The sequence below is a fragment of the Lepidochelys olivacea genome (genome assembly GCF_965140295.1).
Source record: "Lepidochelys olivacea isolate rLepOli2 genome assembly, chromosome: 1".
Classification (NCBI taxonomy): Eukaryota; Metazoa; Chordata; order Testudines; family Cheloniidae; genus Lepidochelys; species Lepidochelys olivacea.
Window position 1 is genome coordinate 65,546,681 of NC_140411.1, and position 10,324 is coordinate 65,557,004.

The following is a 10,324-nucleotide window of genomic DNA, read 5'->3' on the forward strand; positions in this document are numbered from 1 at the left end:
ATCACTTCATTTAAGTAAATTGCAAAATTCCCAATAACATCAATTTTTCATTTTGATTTTTAATTTTTTACAGTTTTTATTAGAGCTGAATTAGGAAAAGATGTTCCCATTCTGCAAAACTGTTTGAGATTTCAAAAAATGTCCCTTCCCATGTCAGAATGAAACTGTGACCTTAGGAAGTTTTCCACAGAACACCAGTGAGTGAGAGAGACAATAGTTGTTAGCTTGGTTATCAGAGCACTTACTGTACTTGATTCCAATCAGGGAGTATGAATTGGGGTTTCCCACATCGCAGGTAGTACCATGACCATCAGACTATTGACTATTTAGGGATAGATAGGTGTGGCACAGAGGACCATTTGTGGCTCACTATTCTGTGTCAGCAGTTCTTGTCAGGCCTGATGTACTTCCTGTACCTAACACACTATTATTATAATCTGTATCTAAAAGGTGTCATAAGACATCACTGGAAAATTAATAACTCACTGATCATTAATATTCTTGCAAAGAGTTATGAATATGTGCTAGAATTATGTCATTAAAATTTGTTTGACAAGAAATAGATAAACCCAGGCTGCCCTAGACAAATGAATGTGTATTTGCTAGTCTGGCAGAGACAATGAAGGTCTGTTTACATATAAAATAAACAAAGCTATCAAGGGAGGGAGGGAGGAGAAGGCAACATGACCTCATCCTAGCAGGAGAGAAAAACTTCATCTGGGCTTTAAAGACAAGGGATCTGAACAAAATGCAAATGACAAATAATTGAACCAACTGATTGCATACAATATTACTGTATTATAAAAGTGTATAGAGTGAGATCTTTTCTGAAAGCTAATGACACCCTGGCGATTAATATCATTGTGAAACGTATGTATTAACACTGCATGAGAAAATATGGATAATTCAGGATATTATGCTTTAAAATCTGTGACCAAACACAGGGAGAAACAGGCATTCTCCCAGACAAGAAGGAAGGCAGCCATCTACCCATCTCCAGTGAAATTAAGCAAAGTGTGACCAAAACAATTCAGGCCCCATTTACATATGAATCAACAAGGGGATGGGAAGTCCACAAGAGGGGAAGAATAGTATGAGGTCATCCTGAGTCTGGGGACAAAACACTGAGTTTTGGAAGGTATGAAGAGAGAGAAGAAGGTGTCTTGGCATCCATCACTGGACAAACACAAGGAACCAGAGCTCTTGCAAGCAAAGAAAGATAGCTAACAACCAAGGGAGTTAAAGTCTCTGGCAATGATTGGTAAGGAAACTACCTAGAACAAAGACTGTAGATTGTTAAATTAGGTATTAGCCACTAGAAAGCATATTTTTTCTTTTGTTTGTGTGTAACCCTTTCTAGCTTATTCCTTCTTCTTGGTATCACTTAACCTCTGTCCTTTTGTTACATTTGTTTTCATTTTTACAATAAACCAATTCAGTGCTGTGGTTGAAGGGAAAGGTGAATTTACCCCACTTAGGTTAATAAGCTGTAAAGTGCTTTTGTCTCTTTAAAGGAGCAAATAAACCTTATTAGTTCTCTGAGTGTTCCAGAAGAGGACTGGATGCTTCTGGGCAGATGTTTTTGGGGAAATTTGGGACTGAGAGTTTGGGGTCACCCTGCAAGTAGTAACCAAGGCTAGTGGGTACCAGGGTGGGGCTGTTGTGCTGTAGGCAGGCTGCTGGGGTCAGAATGCTGAACCAGGGGATTCCCAGGAGACTGCATGCTTGGCTGCTGACTGTTGGTATCCTGGCTGTGATTCACGGCAGCAGATCATTTTAAGGCACTCAGGCTAACAAGGCAGGTATGAAGAACCTGTATGTGACAATAGGCAGATTTAATTCAGGCATTTCCTAGCTTTTGAGTGTGTGACTTTGTACCTTTAATAATGTTCTTATAATGTCATTTTTGTGTGCAATTTCCTCATTTAAAAACAAACAAAGACATTGGAACCTTTAGATCCACCTCACAGTCTAATGGAGTAATGCAGGGGTGGCCAGCCTGAGCCTTGGAAGCAGCCAGTATTTACCAATGTACATTGACAAAGAGCCACAGTAATATGTCAGCAGCCTCCACATCATCTCCCCTACCCGGCTCCCAGCGCCTCCCACCCACTGGCAGCCCCACCAATCAGCGCCTCCCCCTCCCTCCCCGCACCTCCCGATCAGCTGTTTTGTGGCATGCAGGAGGCTCTGGGAGGGTTGGGGGGGAGGAGCGAGGGCACTGCAGACTCAGGGGAGGGGGCGGGAAGGGGTGGAGTGGGGACAGGGCCTGTGGAAGAGCCCGGGGTTGAGCAGTGAGCACCCCCCGACACACTGGTGAGTTAGCACCTGTAGGTCCAGCCCCGGAGTAGGTGCCTATACAAGGAGCCGCATATTGACTTCTGAAGAGCCGCATGTGCTCTGGAGTCACAGGTTGGCCACCCCTGGAGTAATGCATAGCAGTAGTAGTTTGTCAGCCTTTATGCAGATCAGCACCAGAGAGGGATGGGACACTTTGTTAGTGTGTTTCACAAATATTTGCTGGCAGCAGAGGAAGGGTGAGATTCAGGGAGCTTGGTTGCATTCCACGCTCTGGAGGGGAGCCTGCTCTAGGGGACACGGACCTTTGTGTCTGTTTCCCTGCCAAGCTTGACCTCTTCTGACCCATTCCCTCAAATGTGTCCATGCCCTAATCCTGTCTCTCCCCACCCCACCTGGCTTCTAATAATTTTCTCTACTTATGATTCCTATCCCAGTCCCAATGTCTTTGCCCAACAAATCTGAGTCTCATCCTCTGGACTCCTTGTCCCAGTCCAATCCCAGTCTCCTAGCCCAGCCATTCCCTGTCTTACCCATTCCCAGCTTCTTGTCTCCAGTCTTCTTGCTCAGCCAGTCCAAGGTCCCCCGCTCCTGGCTCCATCTGATCTGTCTCTTTCCCTCACACTGGTTTCCAGTCACCCCCACCCACATACCACATACCCACTGGCTCCCAGACCCAATCTCTCTCCTTAGAGTCCTCATGTAATCTCAGTGTTCCCTTACTCTTTATTCAAGTCCCTTTTCCTAGCCAGTTCCAGTTCTGCTCCTGAATGCCAACAATGTATCAGGTCTGTCTCCTGCTCCTTTCCTCCTCTCTACTGTTTCTCAATCCCAGTGGCCTCACCCAACCAGTCCCACTCTCCCCCCTTTCCAACTTCAGTGTCTGTTTCCCTCTCCCCGCACCATCCACCAGCTCCACTTTCTGCCTGCTCTTCCTCAGGCTCTTGTCCGAATCTGCTCCCTCCCCCTCCCCAATGCATGTCCAGCTCTTGTCCCCTCTGCCTTTGAAGGCAGCTTTCTCCTTCACATTTCCAGGGCCCAGAAGTGGAAGAGGGTCACTGAGAGCACAGGAGAGACCAGCTCCCTGCTCTTAGTTCAGGAGTCCAGACCTGACTCTGGCCCAGCCTACATCAGTCCAGAGCTGCAATTGAAGGGAAAGTCCTACTCAGCCCTGGGCTGAGGCATGCCCAGTGTGGATGGAATCTTTGAGGAATTTAGCTGGTCAAATCTAAGAAGTCTCTATTGAGCATCTGCACACTAATTTTTGAAAGGTTTCAAACTTGATCAACTGCAGGCAGATTTTCACAGGAATGTAAAAGGCACATCCCTGCCAGAAAGACCACCCCTCTGCCAAATTTCAAGTCTCTGCTCCGAAGCACAGGGATGTTAGAGGTTTTCAAAGAAAAGTTTGCCAGAATTTTTTAACATGGGCAAAATACACGTATAAAATATATTTTTCTCTAACCTCGTGGGAAATGTCTGAACTATTTTGGCTGAAATTTTCCAGAATAATTCAGCCTGAAGCAGGCACTTAGCATGGAACATTTCAACTCAAATTGTTAAATTTTGACAAAGTTATAAGCAACTGTAAACAGGGCTATATTATGGAAAGTTTCAGGTAATCTTAATTATAGGGAGTGCTCCCAGCACTGCCTATCGTTTACCTATAATATTTCTATATGTATGTATAACATAAACCTGCATTGTGCTGGTCAGTTAAAAAGGGGATGAGAAATTGTATACACTGATTGGCTAATAAAATTTCTGAGCTGAGGAGGTAATGAATTGAGGTAGTAATTGAACAAGTTCTGAGTGTTGCAATTTTAGCTGAAAACTTACAAGCCTTATCTGCTTAACTATACACATTAAAATAACATTTCATAATTCCAGGAAGACACTAGAGTGTTGGAATTAATCCATGTCAAATTGTGTTGAAAGCACCAGGCAGAATATGTACATTTATTTGAAGGATTCACATGGATGCCCAAGTGAAGCAACTCAGAAGTTCAAAGCTAGCCTTGTAAGAACCTGTGTTGCTCTCCTTTTAATCTTCATTTTAGAAATGTAGGAATATTTTTTTAAAAAACCATTTAGCTAAATAAAGAAAAATAGACAATGTAAGAAAAAGGTCATGAGCCAGCCACCCAGCCTTGGCAGTAAGCCATCACACTACATAGGTGAAAGTGAGAGTCTGAGGGCCATTGAACACTGAATTTCCTAATGTATCAAAATTACAGAGACAACTGTGCTAAATAGCCTTCTTCTGGTACAGTGTGAAAACCTAAAGTGCATTTATTAGCCCTCTCAATCATTTGTTTGGATCCTGTGGTAAGGTGGTCAAGTGGTTACATACTGAGCTGCAGTAGAACGCACATAAGCACACTGGTTGAAGGATCTGAAAGAGATTTATATATACACACACACTATAGGTTGGTTCTGTAATTCTTAATGTCTATTTTCTGCCTTTATATCTAGAATGTTTAAAAAGGGTATCTAAAGATTCTATTCATATGTTAATAAGTACACAAAGAAGCCAGGAAAAGACTAGGAGCTGGTCTAGACTGGGAACTTACATCATTATAGCTACATCTTGCAGGGGGGTGAAAAACCCATATCCCTGAGAGATGAAGCTATGCCGACCTAACCCCCAGCGTAGACAACACTAGGTCAACTGAAGAATTCTTCCATTGACCTAGCTACTACTCCAACAGGAGAATCCCCCATCCCCTGTCTGCATAGGTAGTGTCTACATTGAAGCACTACAGTGGCACAGCTGCAGTGCTGTAACCGTACCGCTGTAGCAGTTTAAGTGTAGACATAGCCGAGGAGAAAACAAATTTATCCACTGAATCAAAGATAGAAGGCTACCATTGAATTAAACAATCTCTGACTCTAAAATCAAAACAATAAACAGGTGAAAAGTGATTGGCATGGGTGTGATAATTTAACAGTTTACATTTCTACAAGATCTTGACGATGATAATGGTCTTAACCCTCAAATGCATTTGTGTATTTCATGTATATGTTGTTATGCTGGAAGGTGATAATGGCTGCCAGCAAATGTCTTTGATCTATAGGCAATTACAGACCTAATTCAAGCTGATGGGCAGGCTAGACACCCTTCATTACTCTGGCTAAATGGAAGAAGCAATTAAGCTCCATTATGGAGTAAGACAGCTGAAATAATAGAAGCCACTGCCCAGGACATTGGGCCACATAGGAAGGCCTGAGCAAGAACTAATAAAGGGAGAATTAGAGGGATTTTCCTGGAGACTGATTGCAAATGCAGAGGCTGAGGCACTACTAGGTTGCAGCTATGTTTGCCTGAGTGGGTTCCAGAGTCAGAAAGCAACCACAAAGCCAGAGAAGCAGTCATGGACTCAGGTAGCAGAGCTCTGTGGGGCACAGGACTGGCTGGAAAGGCAGCCTTGGACTTTTTAGCAAGGAAAAGTGCCTCCTGTTATTTGTCCCTACTGTGCTCAGGGAAACAAGATTTTGTATACATCCTTTGTAGACAAACAGGATTTCATCAGAGAACTACCTGGCTATCATCAATCTCTCCTCATAATGGAAACTACCCAGTGAGACTCCCGAATACTGGCTAACTGCATGGGCCAGTGAGGCAACAATATAATAGCTAGAACCCATCCATCTTGTCTAATATTTTTTGTATCTGCTGTACAAATATGGAAGATTTTAGCAATTAGATTCCTATATTTGTTTCTTTAAAATATAATGTCTCTCTCTTTGAGCCAGGCTGTTTGCCAATGGTCCTGCCTCCCTTTGCATAGCAATGAATCATGGTTTTGTTTAGAACTCTTGAGCCTGACAGAAGAATGACTGACTCATAACACTGAGCCAGACTCACCACTTGCAAGAGTGGGTGCTGTCTTCAATGGAGCTGGGCCTGACTACACAAGGATTATGTGAGAAAGACAACTGAACCTAAAACCATGGTTTTTAAGACTATTTTTACTTTGGCAGAGCTAAAGTCTAACCTTTCATGCAGACTTTGTGTTTAAAACTCTTGTTCAAAGTTGAACTGCTTTCAACTGCTAGTACCAAAATATAACAAGGGAAGCATCTGGCTATAGAGCATAACAGTTGCTTAATCTTAGGATAAGGACTTAGGGTTGTGCTATGTTTTAGGTGATTTTAGTTCCAATTTTTTGCTAGATCCGTACTTTTTTTTCCAAATTATTTTGGGTTTTTGAGTTGGAACTTTTTGTAGGATTGTTGAGATAATGTGCGTTCGCTGACCCATGATTGAGAAGACCTGCTCATATCTCCTTAGGGGAGGCTAGTTGTTTGCATAAAGGTACCTCATCAAACACTGTTGGGTAATGCTAGTGGCTTGAGAAAGGGAATGTTCCTTTTTGACTCGCCAAGATGAGGAACCAACAGAGCCAGCCATCATCTTTACAACCCTCTTCACAGGAGGGTTTCCCGACAGCCAGGAACTGTTTCTCAGCCTGGAGCTGGAGCCAGTACCCCCCAAACCCACCCAAGGCTGCCTCCCGGACCCGCCAGGTGGAGAAGGGACCTCTGGTGAGTGTACCTTTTAAAATATTATACATGGTTTAAAAGCAAGCATGTTTAATGATTAATTTGCCCTGGCATTTGTGGCTCTCCTGGATATATTCCCAAAGCCTTTGCAAAAGGTTTCTGGGGAGGGCAGCCTTATTCTATCCACCATGGTAGGACACTTTTCCACGCCAGGCCAGTAGCACATAGTCGGGAATCATTGCAGAACAAAGTATTGCAGCGTATGTTTGCTGGTGTTCAAACAAGATCCGTTCTTTATCTCTCTGTGTTATCCTCAAGAGAGTGATGTCATTCATGGTCACCTGGTTGAAATAGAGTGCTTTTCTTAAGGGGACATTCAGAGGTGCCCGTTCCTGCTGGGCTGTTTGCCTGTGGCTGAACAGAAAATGTTCCCTGCTGTTAGCCACATGGTGGGGTGAGGGGCTAGCCATGCGGTGGGGGGAGGCAAAATGCGATCTTGTAACGAAAGCACACGTGCTATGTATGTAATGTTAACAGCCAGGTTTATCGTGAAAGAGCGTACCCATTGTTCTATAAAATGTGTCTTTTTAAATACCACTGTCCCTTTTTTTTCTCCACCAGCTGCATGTGTTTCAAGGATCACAGGATCTTCTCCTTCCCCGAGGCTAGCGAAGATTAGAAGGCGAAAAAAACGCACTCGTGATGAAATGTTCTCTGACCTCATGCTGTCCTCCTGCACTGACAGAGCACAGAGGAATGCATGGAGGCAGACAATGTCAGAGTGCAGGAAAGCACAAAATGAACGCGAAGAAAGGTGGCGGGCTGAAGATGGTAGGTGGTGGCAGCATGATGAAAGGAGGCAGGATTCAATGCTGAGGCTGATGGAGGATCAAACTAATATGGTCCAACGTATGGTTGAGCTGCAGGAAAGGCAGCAGGAGCACAGACCGCTGCTACAACCCCTGTGTAACCAACCATACTACTCCCCAAGTTCCATAGCCTCCTCACCCAGACGCCCAAGAATGCGGTGGGGGGGCCTCTAGGCACCCAAGCACCCCACTCCAGAGGATTGCCCAAGCAACAGAAGGCTGGCATTCAATAAGTTTTAAAGTTCTGTGTGGCCTTGTCCTTTCCTCCTCCACTACCCCACCCAGTGCTTCCCTCCTCCACCACCCCTCCTGGGCTATCTTGGCAGTTATCTCCCTATTTGTGTGATGAATGAATAAAGAATGCATGAATGTGAAGCAACAATGATTTTATTGCCTCTGCAAGCGGTGATCGATGGGGCGAGGGGAGGGTGGTTAGCTTACAGGGAAGTAGAGTGAACCAAGGCAGGGCGGGGGGGGGAGGGTTTCATCAAGGAGAAACAAACAGAACTTTCACACCGTAGCCTGTCCAGTCATGAAACTGGTTTTCAAAGCTTCTCTGATGCGCACCATGCCCTGCTGTGCTCTTCTAATCACCCTGGTGTCTGGCTGCACGTAACCAGCAGCCAGGAGATTTGCCTCAACCTCCCACCCCACCATAAAAGTCTCCCCCTTACTCTCACAGATATTGTGGAGCGCACAGCAAGCAGTAATAACAATGGGAATATTGGTTTCGCTGAGGTCTAAGCGAGTCAGTAAACTGCACCAGTGCGCCTTTAAATGTCCAAATGCACATTCTACCACCATTCTGCACTTGCTCAGCCCGTAGTTGAACAGCTCCTGACTACTGTCCAGGCTGCCTGTGTACGGCTTCATAAGCCATGGCCTTAAGGGGTAGGCTGGGGCCCCAAGGATAATTATAAGCATTTCAACATCCCCAACAGTTATTTTCTGGTTTGGGAAGAAAGTCCTTTCCTGCAGCTTTTGAAACAGACCAGAATTCCTGAAGATGTGAGTGTCTGTGCAACTGCAGCTCGAGTGCCTCTTTTTCCTTTCCCTGGCCTGGTGTTGCAGGGATGGAAAGGGGAAGGGGTGGGAGCAGAGAATAGATTGATCCATGTTTCACAGAAGGTGAGGCGAGAGGAGGGAGTGGCGCTGCTCTCTCTTTTCTCTCTTCTTACTTCCCTATCTAACACTCCTCTAGCTCCCAAAGGTGTGTGAGGGAGAGCTTTGCCTGCCCACTTCCTGGTCCCAATAGGGCAGATGGCCCAGATTAACTGTTCTTCCTCAGGAGGTGGGGAAGTGGGAAGGCCACTAATCAGAAGAGGTTTTAGCAGATCTGAAATTCATGTGATGGGTGCTGCTTCTCCTGTTATTGTAAGACTGGTGCCACCAGGGGCCAAAAGTGCACCACTCACAATGAGATAGTGAGACTTGGTAACACTGGGATATGGCTGGTCAACACAAACAGTAAAAATGTCTGATGTTCCTGGGTTGTGATGGGGTGTTTGCCCCACATTTTCCCAGAAGGGGTTAATGTGGAGTGAGAAGGGAGCTAATTAACCCAATAGGTCACAGCAGAGGAGAACCAGCTGGCTAAGTAATGGGGAGCCAGAAGGTAAGGCAAGGGCTCAGGAAAAAGCAGTAAGGGCCAGGAGGGAACAGACCTTTGCTGATGACTAGAGGGTCCCCGAGCCAGAGCCCAGAGCAGGGTGGACCCTGGTTCCCTTGCCAGCAACTGGGGAAGTGGCACCAGCTGGGCTATGAATGGGGAAGAGGCTGAGCCCATTTGCAAGAAGGGCCCTTGATACCCCAGCAGGGGGAAACACATATAGTGACCTGGCTTGAGGGCTGAGTCATGAAGAGGCAGTAGAGACTGCTTGTGGAGTGAGAGAGGGGCTGAAGACCCAGCTAGAGAGATGGTGTGCAATCGGGGTGGCAACCCCATGAAGCTAATCCCCAGAATGGCCAAGAGGAGGTGTCATCCTAGCAGTGAGTTGAGTGCCCCGTCACATGGGCACAGGCCTTAGTAGCAGCTTCAGTGCAGGGTTTTGATACTGATGACTGGAAAACCTTCTCCCCAGACAATTCCACAGGATGACTGGTGAAGGCCATTGTGGACATGGAGCTATCCAAACGATATATGGGGCTCTGGACACTTCTGGGACTACAGATTCTAACTCAGGTTAATGATTACCAGTTGTCACTGAGTGAGCTAGCTCTTTCAAAGAGTTGGGCTCATCCCCACCTGTGCCTATTTATCTGCTTCCTAGGGGATGAATTTGGGCTTTCGCCCAGTGGCTGGGACAGGTGATCAAGCATCACATGATGGCAGCATGGGGGCTGTCCTTCTTAGAAGAAGAAGTCTGGGGATCAGTGAAGGAGAGTGCTGAGTGGATACAGGTGAAAAGAAAGACTCTCCTGAACCTGGATGAAAGTCAAAGAGGCCATAAGGAAGCTGGCAAGTGAACCAGCTGAGTAGATACAGAGGCCGAAGAAGCACAGGAATTGACCTATCTGAGAGCAGGAAACTGATGCATAGCACATAAAGACTCGAGGGAGGGTAAGGTGATTGTATCATCTCAAACAACTTGGCTAACATGTCTGTAAATACTAGCTTGCACACTCCACAAACACGTATGGTTTATTCCCTA

General features: G+C 45.5%; 1 long non-coding RNA gene across 1 annotated transcript; it reads left to right on the top strand.

Moving 5' to 3' along the window:
• The first annotated feature begins 1,009 nt into the window (after positions 1-1,009).
• On the top strand, positions 1,010-7,997 carry LOC311514907. The gene is made up of 3 exons (XR_014709969.1): positions 1,010-1,261; positions 6,736-6,846; positions 7,426-7,997. It is a non-coding gene; the product is annotated as an uncharacterized lncRNA (long non-coding RNA).
• Positions 7,998-10,324: the final 2,327 nt, after the last annotated feature.